This window comes from Nerophis ophidion, linkage group LG28, assembly GCF_033978795.1.
Source record: "Nerophis ophidion isolate RoL-2023_Sa linkage group LG28, RoL_Noph_v1.0, whole genome shotgun sequence".
Lineage (NCBI taxonomy): Eukaryota > Metazoa > Chordata > Actinopteri > Syngnathiformes > Syngnathidae > Nerophis > Nerophis ophidion.
The window spans coordinates 33,449,389-33,467,327 of NC_084638.1; the positions used below are offsets into that span (position 1 = coordinate 33,449,389).

General features: G+C 30.9%; 1 protein-coding gene and 1 long non-coding RNA gene across 4 annotated transcripts in view; one reads left to right on the top strand and one right to left on the bottom strand.

Moving 5' to 3' along the window:
• Nucleotides 1-16,712, top strand: part of LOC133544915 (uncharacterized) — a 27,805-nt gene extending 11,093 nt beyond the window's left edge. Inside the window, exon 4 of the long non-coding RNA XR_009804682.1 lies at nt 16,541-16,712. This is a non-coding gene — a long non-coding RNA (uncharacterized LOC133544915). The remainder of the gene's footprint in view (nt 1-16,540) is intronic.
• Nucleotides 15,737-17,939, bottom strand: part of LOC133544914 (polypyrimidine tract-binding protein 2-like) — a 46,803-nt gene continuing 44,600 nt past the window's right edge. For all 3 annotated transcript variants that reach the window (XR_009804681.1, XR_009804680.1, XM_061890160.1), the window contains one exon: nt 15,737-15,881. The gene's annotated coding sequence lies outside the window, so the exon portion shown is untranslated. The remainder of the gene's footprint in view (nt 15,882-17,939) is intronic.

Here is a 17,939-nt window from a genome sequence, read left to right on the forward strand (position 1 = left end):
TCATAGGAGAAACCTGACCCCCCCCCCCCCACACACACACACGGTGACATTCAGTCAAGCTCACTTCCTCCTCCAGCAATGTGTGACATGAAGGCATCTTCTCATCTCATTGGTGGGCTAACAGTGCTGGTCTTCAAGTTGATGTTGGGAATTCCCCTGTCCATGAAGGCACCAGCAGTTGGACAAGGAGGAAGTAAGTGGTGTGGTCACAGGGCTTGAAACAGGTTTCATTAACCCACAGAAGAAAATAAAGTTGCCCTTTATTAAAAAGTCCCCGGGTAGATTTAGTTGAAGGACTTCCAGTATTACTTGAACCTCCAGCCAGGAAATAGTTGGAGTGCAGATGAGGTTGTATCATGGTTACAGCAGTACTAGTATCATGGCAGTACTAGTATCATGGCAGTACTAGTATCATAGCAGTACTAGTATCATGGTTACAGCAGTACTAGTATCATGGCAGTACTAGTATCTTGGCAGTACTAGTATCTTGGCAGTACTAGTATCATGGCAGTACTAGTATCATGGAAGTACTAGTATCTTGGCATTACTAGTATCATGGCAGTACTAGTATCATAGCAGTACTAGTATCTTGGCAGTACTAGTATCATGGTTACAGCAGTACTAGTATCATGGTTACAGCAGTACTAGTATCATGGTTACAGCAGTACTAGTATCATGGTTACAGCAGTACTAGTATCATGGCAGTACTAGTATCATAGCAGTACTAGTATCTTGGCAGTACTAGTATCATGGTTACAGCAGTACTAGTATCATGGTTACAGCAGTACTAGTATCATGGCAGTACTAGTATCATAGCAGTACTAGTATCATGGTTACAGCAGTACTAGTATCATGGTTACAGCAGTACTAGTATCATGGTTACAGCAGTACTAGTATCATGGCAGTACTAGTATCATGGCAGTACTAGTATCATAGCAGTACTAGTATCATGGTTACAGCAGTACTAGTATCATGGCAGTACTAGTATCATGGCAGTACTAGTATCATGGCAGTACTAGTATCATAGCAGTACTAGTATCATGGTTACAGCAGTACTAGTATCATGGCAGTACTAGTATCTTGGCAGTACTAGTATCTTGGCAGTACTAGTATCATGGCAGTACTAGTATCATGGAAGTACTAGTATCTTGGCATTACTAGTATCATGGCAGTACTAGTATCATAGCAGTACTAGTATCTTGGCAGTACTAGTATCATGGTTACAGCAGTACTAGTATCATGGTTACAGCAGTACTAGTATCATGGTTACAGCAGTACTAGTATCATGGTTACAGCAGTACTAGTATCATGGCAGTACTAGTATCATAGCAGTACTAGTATCTTGGCAGTACTAGTATCATGGTTACAGCAGTACTAGTATCATGGTTACAGCAGTACTAGTATCATGGCAGTACTAGTATCATAGCAGTACTAGTATCATGGTTACAGCAGTACTAGTATCATGGTTACAGCAGTACTAGTATCATGGTTACAGCAGTACTAGTATCATGGCAGTACTAGTAGCATGGCAGTACTAGTATCATGGTTACAGCAGTACTAGTAGCATGGTTACAGCAGTACTAGTAGCATGGCAGTACTGGTATCATGGTTACAGCAGTACTAGTAGCATGGTTACAGCAGTACTAGTAGCATGGCAGTACTAGTATCATGATTACAGCAGTACTAGTAGCATGGTTACAGCAGTACTAGTAGCATGGCAGTACTAGTTGCATGGCAGTACTAGTATCATGATTACAGCAGTACTAGTATCATGGTTACAGCAGTACTAGTATCATGGTTACAGCAGTACTAGTAGCATGGCAGTACTAGTATCATGGCAGTACTAGTATCATGATTACAGCAGTACTAGTATCATGGTTACAGCAGTACTAGTATCATGGTTACAGCAGTACTAGTAGCATGGCAGTACTAGTATCATGGCAGTACTAGTATCATGGTTACAGCAGTACTAGTAGCATGGTTACAGCAGTACTAGTAGCATGGCAGTACTAGTAGCATGGCAGTACTAGTATCATGATTACAACAGTACTAGTATCATGGTTACAGCAGTACTAGTAGCATGGTTACAGCAGTACTAGTAGCATGGCAGTACTAGTAGCATGGCAGTACTAGTATCATGATTACAACAGTACTAGTATCATGGTTACAGCAGTACTAGTAGCATGGCAGTACTAGTATCATGGTTACAGCAGTACTAGTAGCATGGCAGTACTAGTAGCATGGCAGTACTAGTATAATGATTACAACAGTACTAGTATCATGGTTACAGCAGTACTAGTAGCATGGTTACAGCAGTACTAGTAGCATGGCAGTACTAGTAGCATGGCAGTACTAGTATCATGGTTACAGCAGTACTAGTATCATGGCAGTACTAGTAGCATGGCAGTACTAGTAGCATGGCAGTACTAGTATCATGGTTACAGCAGTACTAGTAGCATGGTTACAGCAGTACTAGTAGCATGGCAGTACTGGTATCATGGTTACAGCAGTACTAGTAGCATGGTTACAGCAGTACTAGTAGCATGGCAGTACTAGTATCATGATTACAGCAGTACTAGTAGCATGGTTACAGCAGTACTAGTAGCATGGCAGTACTAGTTGCATGGCAGTACTAGTATCATGATTACAGCAGTACTAGTATCATGGTTACAGCAGTACTAGTATCATGGTTACAGCAGTACTAGTAGCATGGCAGTACTAGTATCATGGCAGTACTAGTAGCATGGTTACAGCAGTACTAGTAGCATGGCAGTACTAGTAGCATGGTTACAGCAGTACTAGTAGCATGGTTACAGCAGTACTAGTATCATGGCAGTACTAGTATCATGGTTACAGCAGTACTAGTAGCATGGTTACAGCAGTACTAGTAGCATGGCAGTACTAGTAGCATGGCAGTACTAGTATCATGATTACAACAGTACTAGTATCATGGTTACAGCAGTACTAGTAGCATGGTTACAGCAGTACTAGTAGCATGGCAGTACTAGTAGCATGGCAGTACTAGTATAATGATTACAACAGTACTAGTATCATGGTTACAGCAGTACTAGTAGCATGGTTACAGCAGTACTAGTAGCATGGCAGTACTAGTAGCATGGCAGTACTAGTATCGTGATTACAACAGTACTAGTATCATGGTTACAGCAGTACTAGTAGCATGGCAGTACTAGTATCATGGTTACAGCAGTACTAGTAGCATGGTTACAGCAGTACTAGTAGCATGGTTACAGCAGTACTAGTAGCATGGTTACAGCAGTACTAGTATCATGGCAGTACTAGTATCATGATTACAACAGTACTAGTATCATGGTTACAGCAGTACTAGTAGCATGGCAGTACTAGTAGCATGGCAGTACTAGTATCATGGCAGTACTAGTATCATGGCAGTACTAGTATCATGATTACAACAGTACTAGTATCATGTTTACAGCAGTACTACTGGCATGGTTACAGCAGTACTAGTAGCATGGCAGTACTAGTAGCATGGCAGTACTAGTAGCATGGCAGTACTAGTATCATGATTACAACAGTACTAGTAGCATGGTTACAGCAGTACTAGTAGCATGGCAGTACTAGTAGCATGGTTACAGCAGTACTAGTATAGCTCGGTTGGTAGAGTGGCCGTGCCAGCAACTTGAGGGTTGCAGGTTCGATTCCCGCTTCCGCCATCCTAGTCACTGCCGTTGTGTCTTTGGGCAAGACACTTGACCCACCTGCTCCCAGTGCCACCCACACTGGTTTGAATGTAACTTAGATATTGGGTTTCACTATGTAAAGCGCTTTGAGTCATTAGAGAAAAGCGCTATACAAATATAATTCACTTCACTTCACTAGTAGCATGGTTACAGCAGTACTAGTAGCATGGCAGTACTAGTAGCATGGCAGTACTAGTATAATGATTACAACAGTACTAGTAGCATGGTTACAGCAGTACTAGTAGCATGGCAGTACTAGTAGCATGGCAGTACTAGTATCATGGTTACAGCAGTACTAGTATCATGGTTACAGCAGTACTAGTAGCATGGTTACAGCAGTACTAGTAGCATGGCAGTACTAGTAGCATGGTTACAGCAGTACTAGTAGCATGGTTACAGCAGTACTAGTATCATGGCAGTACTAGTATCATGATTACAACAGTACTAGTATCATGGTTACAGCAGTACTAGTAGCATGGTTACAGCAATACTAGTAGCATGGTTACAGCAGTACTAGTAGCATGGCAGTACTAGTAGCATGGTTACAGCAGTACTGGTAGCATGGCAGTACTAGTAGCATGGCAGTACTAGTATCATGATTACAACAGTACTAGTATCATGGTTACAGCAGTACTAGTAGCATGGTTACAGCAGTACTAGTAGCATGGCAGTACTAGTAGCATGGCAGTACTAGTAGCATGGTTACAGCAGTACTAGTAGCATGGTTACAGCAGTACTAGTATCATGGCAGTACTAGTATCATGATTACAACAGTACTAGTATCATGGTTACAGCAGTACTAGTAGCATGGTTACAGCAATACTAGTAGCATGGTTACAGCAGTACTAGTAGCATGGCAGTACTAGTAGCATGGTTACAGCAGTACTAGTAGCATGGTTACAGCAGTACTAGTATCATGGCAGTACTAGTATCATGATTACAACAGTACTAGTATCATGGTTACAGCAGTACTAGTAACATGGTTACAGCAGTACTAGTAGCATGGCAGTACTAGTATCATGATTACAACAGTACTAGTATCATGGTTACAGCAGTACTAGTAGCATGGCAGTACTAGTATCATGGTTACAGCAGTACTAGTAGCATGGTTACAGCAGTACTAGTAGCATGGTTACAGCAGTACTAGTAGCATGGCAGTACTAGTAGCATGGCAGTACTAGTATCATGATTACAACAGTACTAGTATCAAGGTTACAGCAGTACTAGTAGCATGGTTACAGCAGTACTAGTAGCATGGCAGTACTAGTAGCATGGCAGTACTAGTATCATGATTACAACTGTACTAGTATCATGGTTACAGCAGTACTAGTATCATGGCAGTACTAGTAGCATGGCAGTACTAGTAGCATGGCAGTACTAGTATCATGATTACAACAGTACTAGTATCATGGTTACAGCAGTACTAGTAGCATGGCAGTACTAGTATCATGGTTACAGCAGTACTAGTATCATGATTACAACAGTACTAGTATCATGGTTACAGCAGTACTAGTAGCATGGCAGTACTACTAGCATGGCAGTACTAGTATCATGATTACAACAGTACTAGTATCATGGTTACAGCAGTACTAGTAGCATGGTTACAGCAGTACTAGTAGCATGGCAGTACTAGTAGCATGGCAGTACTAGTATCATGATTACAACAGTACTAGTATCATGGTTACAGCAGTACTAGTAGCATGGTTACAGCAGTACTAGTAGCATGGCAGTACTAGTATCATGGTTACAGCAGTACTAGTAGCATGGTTACAGCAGTACTAGTATCATGGTTACAGCAGTACTAGTAGCATGGCAGTACTAGTATCATGGTTACAGCAGTACTATTAGCATGGTTACAGCAGTACTAGTATCATGGTTACAGCAGTACTAGTAGCATGGCAGTACTAGTATCATGGTTACAACAGTACTAGTATCATGGTTACAGCAGTACTAGTAGCATGGTTACAGCAGTACTAGTAGCATGGCAGTACTAGTAGCATGGTTACAGCAGTACTAGTAGCATGGCAGTACTAGTAGCATGGTTACAGCAGTACTAGTAGCATGGTTACAACAGTACTAGTAGCATGGTTACAACAGTACTAGTATTATGGCAGTACTATCATCATGGTTATCGAAGTACTAGTAACATGGCAGTACTAGCATCGTGGCAGTACTAGTATCATGGTTATAGCAGTACTATTATCATGGCAGTACTATTATCATGGTTATAGCAGACCTAGTATCATGGCAGTACTATTATCATGGTTATCGAAGTACTAGTAACATGGCAGTACTAGCATCGTGGCAGTACTAGTATCATGGTTATAGCAGTACTAGTATCATGGCAGTACTATTATCATGGTTATAGAAGTACTAGTAACATGGCAGTACTAGCATCGTGGCAGTACTAGTATCATGGCAGTACTAGTATCATGGCAGTACTAGCATCGTGGCAGTACTAGTATCATGGCAGTACTAGTATCATGGTTATAGCAGTACTAGTATCATGGTTATAGCAGTACTAGTATCATGGCAGTACTATTATCATGGTATCATGGCAGTACTAGTATCATGGTTATAGAAATACTAGTATCATTGGAGTACTAGTATCATGATTATAGCAGTACTAGTAAAACATGTTGGAGTACAGATGTTGTATCATGGTTATAGCAGTACTAGTATCATGATTATAGCAGTACTAGTAAAACATGTTGGAGTACAGATGTTGTATCATGGTTATAGCAGTACTAGTATCATGGCAGTACTAGTATCATGGTTCTAGCATTACTAGTAAATCATGTTGGAGTACAGATATTGTATCATGGTTCTAGCAGTACTAGTATCATGGCAGTACTAGTATCATTGTTATAGCAATACTAATATCATGGCAGTACTAGTATCATGGTTATAGCAGTACTAGATTCATATGTAATATAAATATATTAGATTCATATGTGATATAAAAAGGTGAAACAGATTCATATGTAATATAAATATATGCAACAGATTCATATGCAATACAAATAGGTGAAACAGATTTATATGTAATATAAATATATGAAACCGATTCATATGTAATATAAATATATTAGATTCATATGCAATATAAATATGTGAAACAGATTAATATGTAATATAAATATATGAAACAGATTCATATGTAATATAAATATATTAGATTCATATGTAATATAAAAAGGTGAAACAGATTCATATGTAATATAAATATATTAGATTCATATGTAATATAAATAGGTGAAACAGATTCATATTTAATATAAATATATTACATTCATATGTAATATAAAAAGGTGAAACAGATTCATATGTAATATAAATATATGAAACAGATTCATATGTAAAATATATGCAACAGATTCATATGCAATATAAATATGTGAAACAAATTCATATGTAAAATAAATATATGCAACAGATTAATATGCAATATAAATATGTGAAACAGATTTATATGTAACATAAATATATGAAACAGATTCATATGTAATATAAATAGATTCATATGTAATATAAAAAGGTGAAACAGATTTATATGTAATATATATTACATTCATATGCAATATAAATAGGTGAAACAGATATATATGTAATATAAATATATGAAACCGATTCATATGTAATATAAATATATTAGATTCATATGCAATATAAAAAGGTGAAACAGATTAATATGAAATATAAATATATGCAACACATTCAAATGCAAAATAAATAAGTGAAACAGATTTATATGTAATATAAATATATGAAACAGATTCATATGTAATATAAATATATTACATTCATATGTAATATAAAAAGGTGAAACAGATTCATATGTAATATAAATATATGAAACAGATTCATATGTAAAATATATGCAACAGATTCATATGCAATATAAATATGTGAAACAAATTCATATGTAAAATAAATATATGCAACAGATTAATATGCAATATAAATATGTGAAACAGATTCATATGTAATATAAATATATGCAACAGATTCATATGCAATATAAATAGGTGAAACAGATTTATATGTTACATAAATATATGAAACAGATTCATATGTAATATAAATATATTAGATTCATATGTAATATAAAAAGGTGAAACAGATTCATATGTAATACAAATATATGCAACAGATTCATATGCAATATAAATAGGTGAAACAGATTTATATGTAATATAAATATATGAAACAGATTCATGTAGTATAAATATATTAGATTCATATGCAATATAAATAGGTGAAACATTCATATGTAATATAAATATATGCAACAGATTCATATGTAATATAAATAGGTGAAACAGATTCACATGTAATATAAATGTATTAGATTCCTATGCAATATAAAAAGGTGAAACAGATTCATATGTAATATATATTACATTCGTATGCAATATAAATAGGTGAAACAGATGTATATGTAATATAAATATATGAAACCGATTCATATGTAATATAAATATATTAGATTCATATGCAATATAAAAAGGTGAAACAGTTTAATATGAAATATAAATATATGCAACAGATTCAAATCCAAAATAAATAGGTGAAACAGATTTATATGTAATATAAATATATGAAACAGATTCATATGTAATATAAATAGATTAGATTCATATGCAATATAAATAGGTGAAACAGATTCATATGTAATATAAATGTATTAGATTCCTATGCAATATAAAAAGGTGAAACAGATTCATATGTAATATATATTACATTCATATGCAATATAAATAGGTGAAACAGATTAATATGAAATATAAATATATGCAACAGATTCAAATGCAAAATAAATAGGTGAAACAGATTTATATGTAATATAAATATATGAAACAGATTCATATGTAATATAAATATATGAAACAGATTCATATGTAATATAAATATATGAAACAGATTCATATGCAATATAAATAGGTGAAACAGATTAATATGCAATATAAATATATGAAACAGATTCATATGTAATATAAATATATGAAACAGATTCATATGCAATATAAATATATTAGATTCATATGCAATATAAATATATTAGATTCATATGTAATATACAAAGGTGAAACAGATTCATATGTAATATAAATATATTAGATTCATATGCAATATAAATAGGTGAAACAGATTTATATGTAATATAAATATATGAAACCGATTCATATGTAAAAGAAATATATTAGATTCATATGCAATATAAAAAGGTGAAACAGATTCATATGAAGTATAAAAATATGCAACAGATTCCTATGCAATATAAATAGGTGAAACAGATTTATATGTAATATAAACATATGGAACAGATTCATATGTAATATAAATATATGAAACTGATTCATATGTAATATAAATATATGAAACAGATTCATATGTAATATAAATATATGAAACAGATTCATATGTAATATAAATCTATGAAACAGATTCATATGTAATATAAATATATTAGATTCATATGTAATATAAAAAGGTGAAACAGATTCATATGTAATATAAATATATTAGATTCATATTTAATATAAAAAGGTGAAACAGATTCATATGTAATATAAAATTATGAAACAGATTCATATGTAAAATATATGCAACAGATTCATATGCAATATAAATATGTGAAACAAATTTATATGTAACATAAATATATGAAACAGATTCATATGTAATATAAATATATTAGATTCATATGTAATATAAAAAGGTGAAACAGATTCATATGTAATAAAAATTTATGCAACAGATTCATATGCAATATAAATAGGTGAAACAGATTTATATGTAATATAAATATATGAAACAGATTCATATGTAGTATAAATATATTAGATTCATATGCAATATAAATAGGTGAAACATTCATATGTAATATAAATATATTAGATTCATATGCAATATAAATAGGTGAAACAGATTTATATGTAATATAAATATATTAGATTCATATGCAATATAAAAAGGTGAAACAGATTCATATGAAGTATAAAAATATGCAACAGATTCATATGCAATATAAAAAGGTGAAACAGATTCATATGAAGTATAAAAATATGCAACGGATTCATATGCAATATAAATAGGTGAAACAGATTTATATGTAATATAAATATATGGAACAGATTCATATGTAAGATAAATATATTAGATTCATATGCAATATAAATAGCTGAAAGAGATTTATAGGTAATATAAATATTTGCAACAGATTCATATGTAATATAAATATATGAAACAGATTCATATGTAATATAAATATATTAGATTCATATGCAATATAAATACGTGAAACAGATTCATATGTAATATAAATATATGAAACAGATTCATATGTAATATAAATATATTAGATTCATATGTAATATAAAAAGGTGAAACAGATTCATATGTAATATAAATATATTAGATTCATATGTAATATAAATAGGTGAAACAGATTCATATTTAATATAAATATATTACATTCATATGTAATATAAAAAGGTGAAACAGATTCATATGTAATATAAATATATGAAACAGATTCATATGCAATATAAATATGTGAAACAAATTCATATGTAAAATAAATACATGCAACAGATTCATATGCAATATAAATATGTGAAACAGATTCATATTTAATATAAATATATGCAACAGATTCATATGCAATATAAATAGGTGAAACAGATTTATATGTAACATAAATATATGAAACAAATTCATATGTAATATAAATATATTAGATTCATATGTAATATAAAAAGGTGAAACAGATTCATATGTAATATAAATACATGCAACAGATTCATATGCAATATAAATAGGTGAAACAGATTTATGTGTAATATAAATATATGAAACAGATTCATATGTAGTATAAATATATTAGATTCATATGCAATATAAATAGGTGAAACAGATTCATATGTAATATAAATATATTAGATTCATATGCAATATAAATAGGTGAAACAGATTCATATGTAATATAAATATATTAGATTCATATGCAATATAAATAGGTGAAACAGATTCATATGTAATATAAATATATTAGATTCATATGCAATATAAATAGGTGAAACAGATTCATATGTAATATAAATATATTAGATTCATATGCAATATAAATAGGTGAAACAGATTCATATGTAATATAAATATATTAGATTCATATGTAATATCAAAAGGTGAAACAGATTCATATGTAATATAAATATATTAGATTCATATGTAATATCAAAAGGTGAAACAGATTCATATGTAATATAAATAGGTGAAACAGATGTATATGTAATATAAATATATGAAACAGATTCATATGTAGTATAAATATATTAGATTCATATGCATTATAAATAGGCGAAACATTCATATGTAATATAAATATATGCAACAGATTCATATGCAATATAAATATATTAGATTCATATGCAATATAAATAGGTGAAACAGATTCATATGTAATATAAATATATTACATTCATATGCAATATAAATATGTGAAACAGATGTATATGTAATATAAATATATGAAACCGATTCATATGTAATATAAATATATGAAACAGATTCATATGCAATATAAAAAGGTGAAACAGATTCATATGAAATATAAATATATGAAACAGATTCATATGTAATATAGATTAGATTCATATGCAATATAAATAGGTGAAACAGATTCATATGTAATATAAGTATTTGCAACAGATTCATATGTAATATAAATATGTGAAACAGATTCTTATGTAATATAAATATATGAAACAGATTCATATGCAATATAAATAGGTGAAACAGATTTATATGTAATATAAATATATGAAACAGATTCATATGTAATATAAATAGATTAGATTCATATGCAATATAAATAGGTGAAACAGATTCATATGTAATATAAATATATGAAACAGATTCATATGTAATATAAATATATTAGATTCATATCTAATATAAAAAGGTGAAACAGATTCAAATGTAATATAAATATATTAGATTCATATGCAATATAAATAGGTGAAACAGATTCATATGTAATATAAATATATGAAACAGATTCATATGTAATATAAATATATTAGATTCATATGCAATATAAATAGGTGAAACAGATTCATATGTAATATAAATATATGAAACAGATTCATATGTAATATATATTAGATTCATATGTAATATAAAAAGGTGAAACAGATTCATATGTAATATAAATATATTAGATTCATATGTAATATAAATAGGTGAAACAGATTCATATGTAATATAAATATATTAGATTCATATGTAATATAAAAAGGTGAAACAGATTCATATGTAATATAAATATATGAAACAGATTCATATGTAATATAAATATATTAGATTAATATGCAATATAAATATGTGAAACAAATTCATATGTAAAATAAATACATGCAACAGATTCATATGCAATATAAATAGGTGAAACAGATTCATATGTAATATAAATATATGAAATTGATTCATATGTAATATAAATATATTAGATTCATATGTAATATAAATAGGTGAAACAGATTCATATGTAATATAAATATATTAGATTCATATGCAATATAAATAGGTGAAACAGATTCATATGTAATATAAATATATGAAATTGATTCATATGTAATATAAATATATTAGATTCATATGTAATATAAATAGGTGAAACAGATTCATATGTAATATAAATATATGAAATTGATTCATATGTAATATAAATATATTAGATTCATATGCAATATAAATAGATGAAACCGATTCATGTTATATACATATATGAAATTGATTCATATGTAATATAAATAGGTGAAACAGACTCATATGTAATATAAATATATGAAATTGATTCATATGTAATATAAATATATTAGATTCATATGTATTATAAATAGGTGAAACAGATTCATATGTAATATAAATATATGAAATTGATTCATATGTAATATAAATATATTAGATTCATATGCAATATAAATAGGTGAAACAGATTCATATGTAATATAAATATATGAAATTGATTCATATGTAATATAATTAGGTGAAACAGATTCATATGTAATATAAATATATGAAATTGATTCATATGTAATATAAATATATTAGATTCATATGCAATATAAATAGATGAAACAGATTCATATGTTATATAAATATATAAAATTGATTCATATGTAATATAAATAGGTGAAACAGATTCATATGTAATATAAATATATGAAATTGATTCATATGTAATATAAGATTAGATTCATATGTAATATAAATAGGTGAAACAGATTAATATGTAATATTAATATATGAAATTGATTCATATGTAATATAAATATATTAGATTCATATGCAATATAAATAGGTGAAACAGATTCATATGTAATATAAATGTATTAGATTCCTATGCAATATAAATAGGTGAAACAGATTCATATGTAATATAAATATATGAAATTGATTCATATGTAATATAAATATATTAGATTCATATGCAATATAAATAGATGAAACAGATTCATATGTTATATAAATATATGAAATTGATTCATATGTAATATAAGATTAGATTCATATGTAATATAAATAGGTGAAACAGATTAATATGTAATATTAATATATGAAATTGATTCATATGTAATATAAATATATTAGATTCATATGCAATATAAATAGGTGAAACAGACTCATATGTAATATAAATATATTAGATTCATATGCAATATAAATATATTAGATTCATATGTAATATAAATAGATGAAACAGATTCATATGTAATATTATTATATGAAATTGATTCATATGTAATATAAATAGATGAAACAGATTCATATGTTATATAAATATATGAAATTGATTCATATGTAATATAAATATATTAGATTCATATGTATTATAAATAGGTGAAACAGATTCATATGTAATATAAATATATGAAATTGATTCATATGTAATATAAATATATTAGATTCATATGTAATATAAATAGGTGAAACAGATTCATGTGTAATATAAATATATTAGATTCATATGCAATATAAATAGGTGAAACAGATTCATATGTAATATAAATATATGAAATTGATTCATATGTAATATAAATATATTAGATTCATATGTATTATAAATAGGTGAAACAGATTCATATGTAATATAAATATATGAAATTGATTCATATGTAATATAAATATATTAGATTCATATGTAATATAAATAGGTGAAACAGATTCATATGTAATATAAATATATTAGATTCATATGCAATATAAATAGATGAAACCGATTCATGTTATATAAATATATGAAATTGATTCATATGTAATATAAATATATTAGATTCATATGTAATATAAATATATTAGATTCATATGTAATATAAATATATTAGATTCATATGTAATGTAAATATATTAGATTCATATGTAATATAAATATATTAGATTCATATGTAATATAAATATATTAGATTCATATGTAATATAAATATATTAGATTCATATGTAATATAAATATGCCTATCATGCCTTCATGAGGTGATGTCATCATGTATTGATCACAGATGGAATCTGAGAAAATCAAGCAACACCAAAGTTGTTTGTTGTGATGCAAACATGTGTACATGTGTTTGTGTACTTGTGTGTTAGTCTTAATATTTGTAGGTGTGTATTTGTGTTAGTGTGGTTGTGAACTGTGTACTTTTGTGGTTGTATACTTGTGTGTTAGTGTATTTGTCCGTGTGTACCTGTTTAGATGTCTATATATTTGTGTACTCATGTCTTTGTGTATTTGTCTGTGTGTACCTGTTTAGATGTCTATATATTTGTGTACTCGTGTCTTTGTGTATTTGTCTGTGTGTACCTGTTTAGTTGTCTATATATTTGTGTACTCGTGTCTTTGTGTATTTGTCTGTGTGTACCTGTTTAGTTGTCTATATATTTGTGTACTCATGTCTTTGTGTATTTGTCTGTGTGTACCTGTTTAGTTGTCTATATATTTGTGTACTCATGTCTTTGTGTATTTGTCTGTGTGTACCTGTTTAGTTGTCTATATATTTGTGTACTCGTGTCTTTGTGTATTTGTCTGTGTGTACCTGTTTAGTTGTCTATATATTTGTGTACTCGTGTCTTTGTGTATTTGTCTGTGTGTACCTGTTTAGTTGTCTATATATTTGTGTACTCGTGTCTTTGTGTATTTGTCTCTGTGTGTACCTGTTTAGTTGTCTATATATTTGTGTACTCGTGTCTTTGTGTATTTGTCTCTGTGTGTACCTGTTTAGTTGTCTATATATTTGTGTACTTGTCTGTGTGTACCTGTTTAGTTGTCTATATATTTGTGTACTCATGTCTTTGTGTATTTGTCTGTGTGTACCTGTTTAGTTGTCTATATATTTGTGTACTCGTGTCTTTGTGTATTTGTCTGTGTGTAGTTGTGTGAAAGTGTACTTGTGTAAACGTGTACTTGTGTGATGTGTGTGACCTTATTGACAAGACTGATGTCATTGGGAGTCACCCTTATGTGTGTGTGTGTGTGTGTGTGTGTGTGTGATGAGCCACACCCCGCCCTCTTCCCTCAGTCCCCTCCCCCATCAGCCCAGAGTGTGAGAGGACTGATGTAGTGGGTCACACGCACACACACACACACACTGGGGGGCGGGGCTATGAGGTCATCAGGAAGGCCTTGGTGGTGACACTGGTCACCATGGCAACGTGTGTCCCAGGATGCTTTTTGTTATTGTCACACACTTTTAATGGGGGACATTTTACGGGAGCCTTCTCACTCTTCTGATTGCAGTGTGTCAAAGGAAAGGAAAGTGAAGGTAGACAATGATGAAGGTTGGATGTGTTGACCCTCCATGCTGGAAAGTTTCCACAACATTCTTCCTCTGAAGCAGAATAGAAGTCCCAGACAAGATGTTTGTTTACAACCAGCTCGGTTTGCTCACATGCAACATTTCACAGCTAAAAGTGACTTTTATTTTGAAAGGCATGTCACGCTGAAAATGTCAATGGCAGACAGATTAGATTAGATAGTACTTTATTTATTCCGTCAGGAGAGTTCCTTCAGGAAAATTACAATTTTCAGCACAATCCCATTCAAGATCAGACAAACATTACAGGGAGACAGAACAGGATCGCTGACGGGTCTGCCGGCTTCCAGCGCCCCTTACAAAAAAAGATGACATTTGAAGTTAAGAGCTTAGCCTCAGAAGAAATGAGGCTGAGGAGCTTTCTCTCTAGACAAAGTCTGCTGGAGGAAAACAAAGACTGAGGTTGAAGTTGGACGTCAGTCAGCTTGAGTCTTTAGAAGCTTTGTAGCTAAATAATGGAGGAGTGTTGCAAACACACCAATGTTTGTCTGGCTGCCGTCTGGAAGTCATCTCACCATGTCCACCTCTACTTTACTAACTGTGATGGGAATACACTTCTACTATACTTCACATCTTGCTAGCCTAAATAGATAACTTCCTGCTCGCTCTGCTAACTTCCTGCTCGCTCTAACTTCCTACTAGCCTCACTAAATTAAGTTTAATCGTGGCATGATTAAGATCTGTCAGTCACCGTACATGGTGTAGTCAAAAAGATGTCACTTTGATCATCACTTGTACCTAAAAGTGTTTAATCGGCCATTAAAAAGAATCAAGTGTTTCAAGTTGAGCACAAAGTGTAAGTAAATAAAGTGTTAAAGTCCACTTCCTCACCGGGCTTCTAGCACCCTCTGGTGGGCGTTGAAGGGGTGAGCCAGTAATATAAATAGCAGATAATGGATGGTCCATTTAAAGCAACAGCACACATTTGGACTAAGTTGTTGTTTGTGTTTGCAGAAAGACTAAAAGAGCAGTGGCAGCATGCACTAAAGTGGCTTGCAGACACAGAACAGGCTCAATGTTCCTCCTCCTCAAGGTAAACTACATCATCATTCTTATACTTCCTGTTTACTGTACAATCAATATGTAGATCACCTTGATGTAATGTGACTGTGGCTCAACTGCTACTACATCTGTTGATCATTTTTACGTTCAGCAATTTGCATACACAGTGTGTCTTTATATATATATATATACATGTATATATACACATATATGTATACATATACACGTGTATATGTATACATATATGTGTATATATACATGTATATATACACATATATGTATACATATACACGTGTATATGTATATACAAATACATACACGTATATGTATATATATATGTATATATATATACATAAGTATATACTTATATATATATAAGCATATACTTATATATATATATATATATATATATATATATATTAGGGGTGTAACGGTACACAAACATTTCAGTTCGGTATGTACCTCGGTTCAGAGGTCACAGTTTGCTTCATTTTCGGTACGGTAAGAAAAAAATAAAATATGCATTTTTTGATTACTTATTTAACAAATTTGCTAAATCTTCCATTAAAAATAATTTTCTTAGTGGAATATTTGATGTGAAGTAATGGGGAACTTGGATAGGTCAATAATTCAAAATAGCATTGATTTTGATTCAATATTGTGTTTTAAACAAAGGCAGTTTGAAAAAATAAATAAAACAGCTTTGTTTTATTAGTAAACATTGCAAGTTTTTCTAAATTACATTTAGCCTTTAAGATTTTTTATTTCACTTTTTTTTGTTTTTGTTTATTTTAATAGTTATTTAAGAATGTGCTATGGGTCTTTAAAACATTATCTGTGGGCCACAAATGGCCTCCGGGGCACACTTTTGACACCCCTGCTATAGATAATAAAAAATGTAATGTGATTAATCAAAGTATAAAAAGCAGAGACTGGCGACACATGCACCTTTATCATAACTGTCTCTGCACCGCCCTCACCCATGTGGGCACCACTTTTAGTTGGAGTTTTTAACCCCTTCTTAACCCTGAACGTACATTGAAAATACATACAACCATAACTTCAAATGCTGGACATTCCAGGCATTTAAGAAAGTCCACCCGTGAACAGAGGAGGTGTGGTCAGTCCATCATAGCCCAGTCGTTGCTAGCATGCCGTGTGTTGTTGTTTTTTTGATTGATTGATACTTTTATTAGTAGATTGCACAGTACAGTACATATTGTGTACAATTGACCACTAAATGCTAACACCCCAATAAGTTTTTCAACTTGTTTAAGTCGGGGTCCACCTTCATCAATTGATGATGCCTGGGTGTGCATGCTTTACACAACGTGTGGTGCACTACTTAATA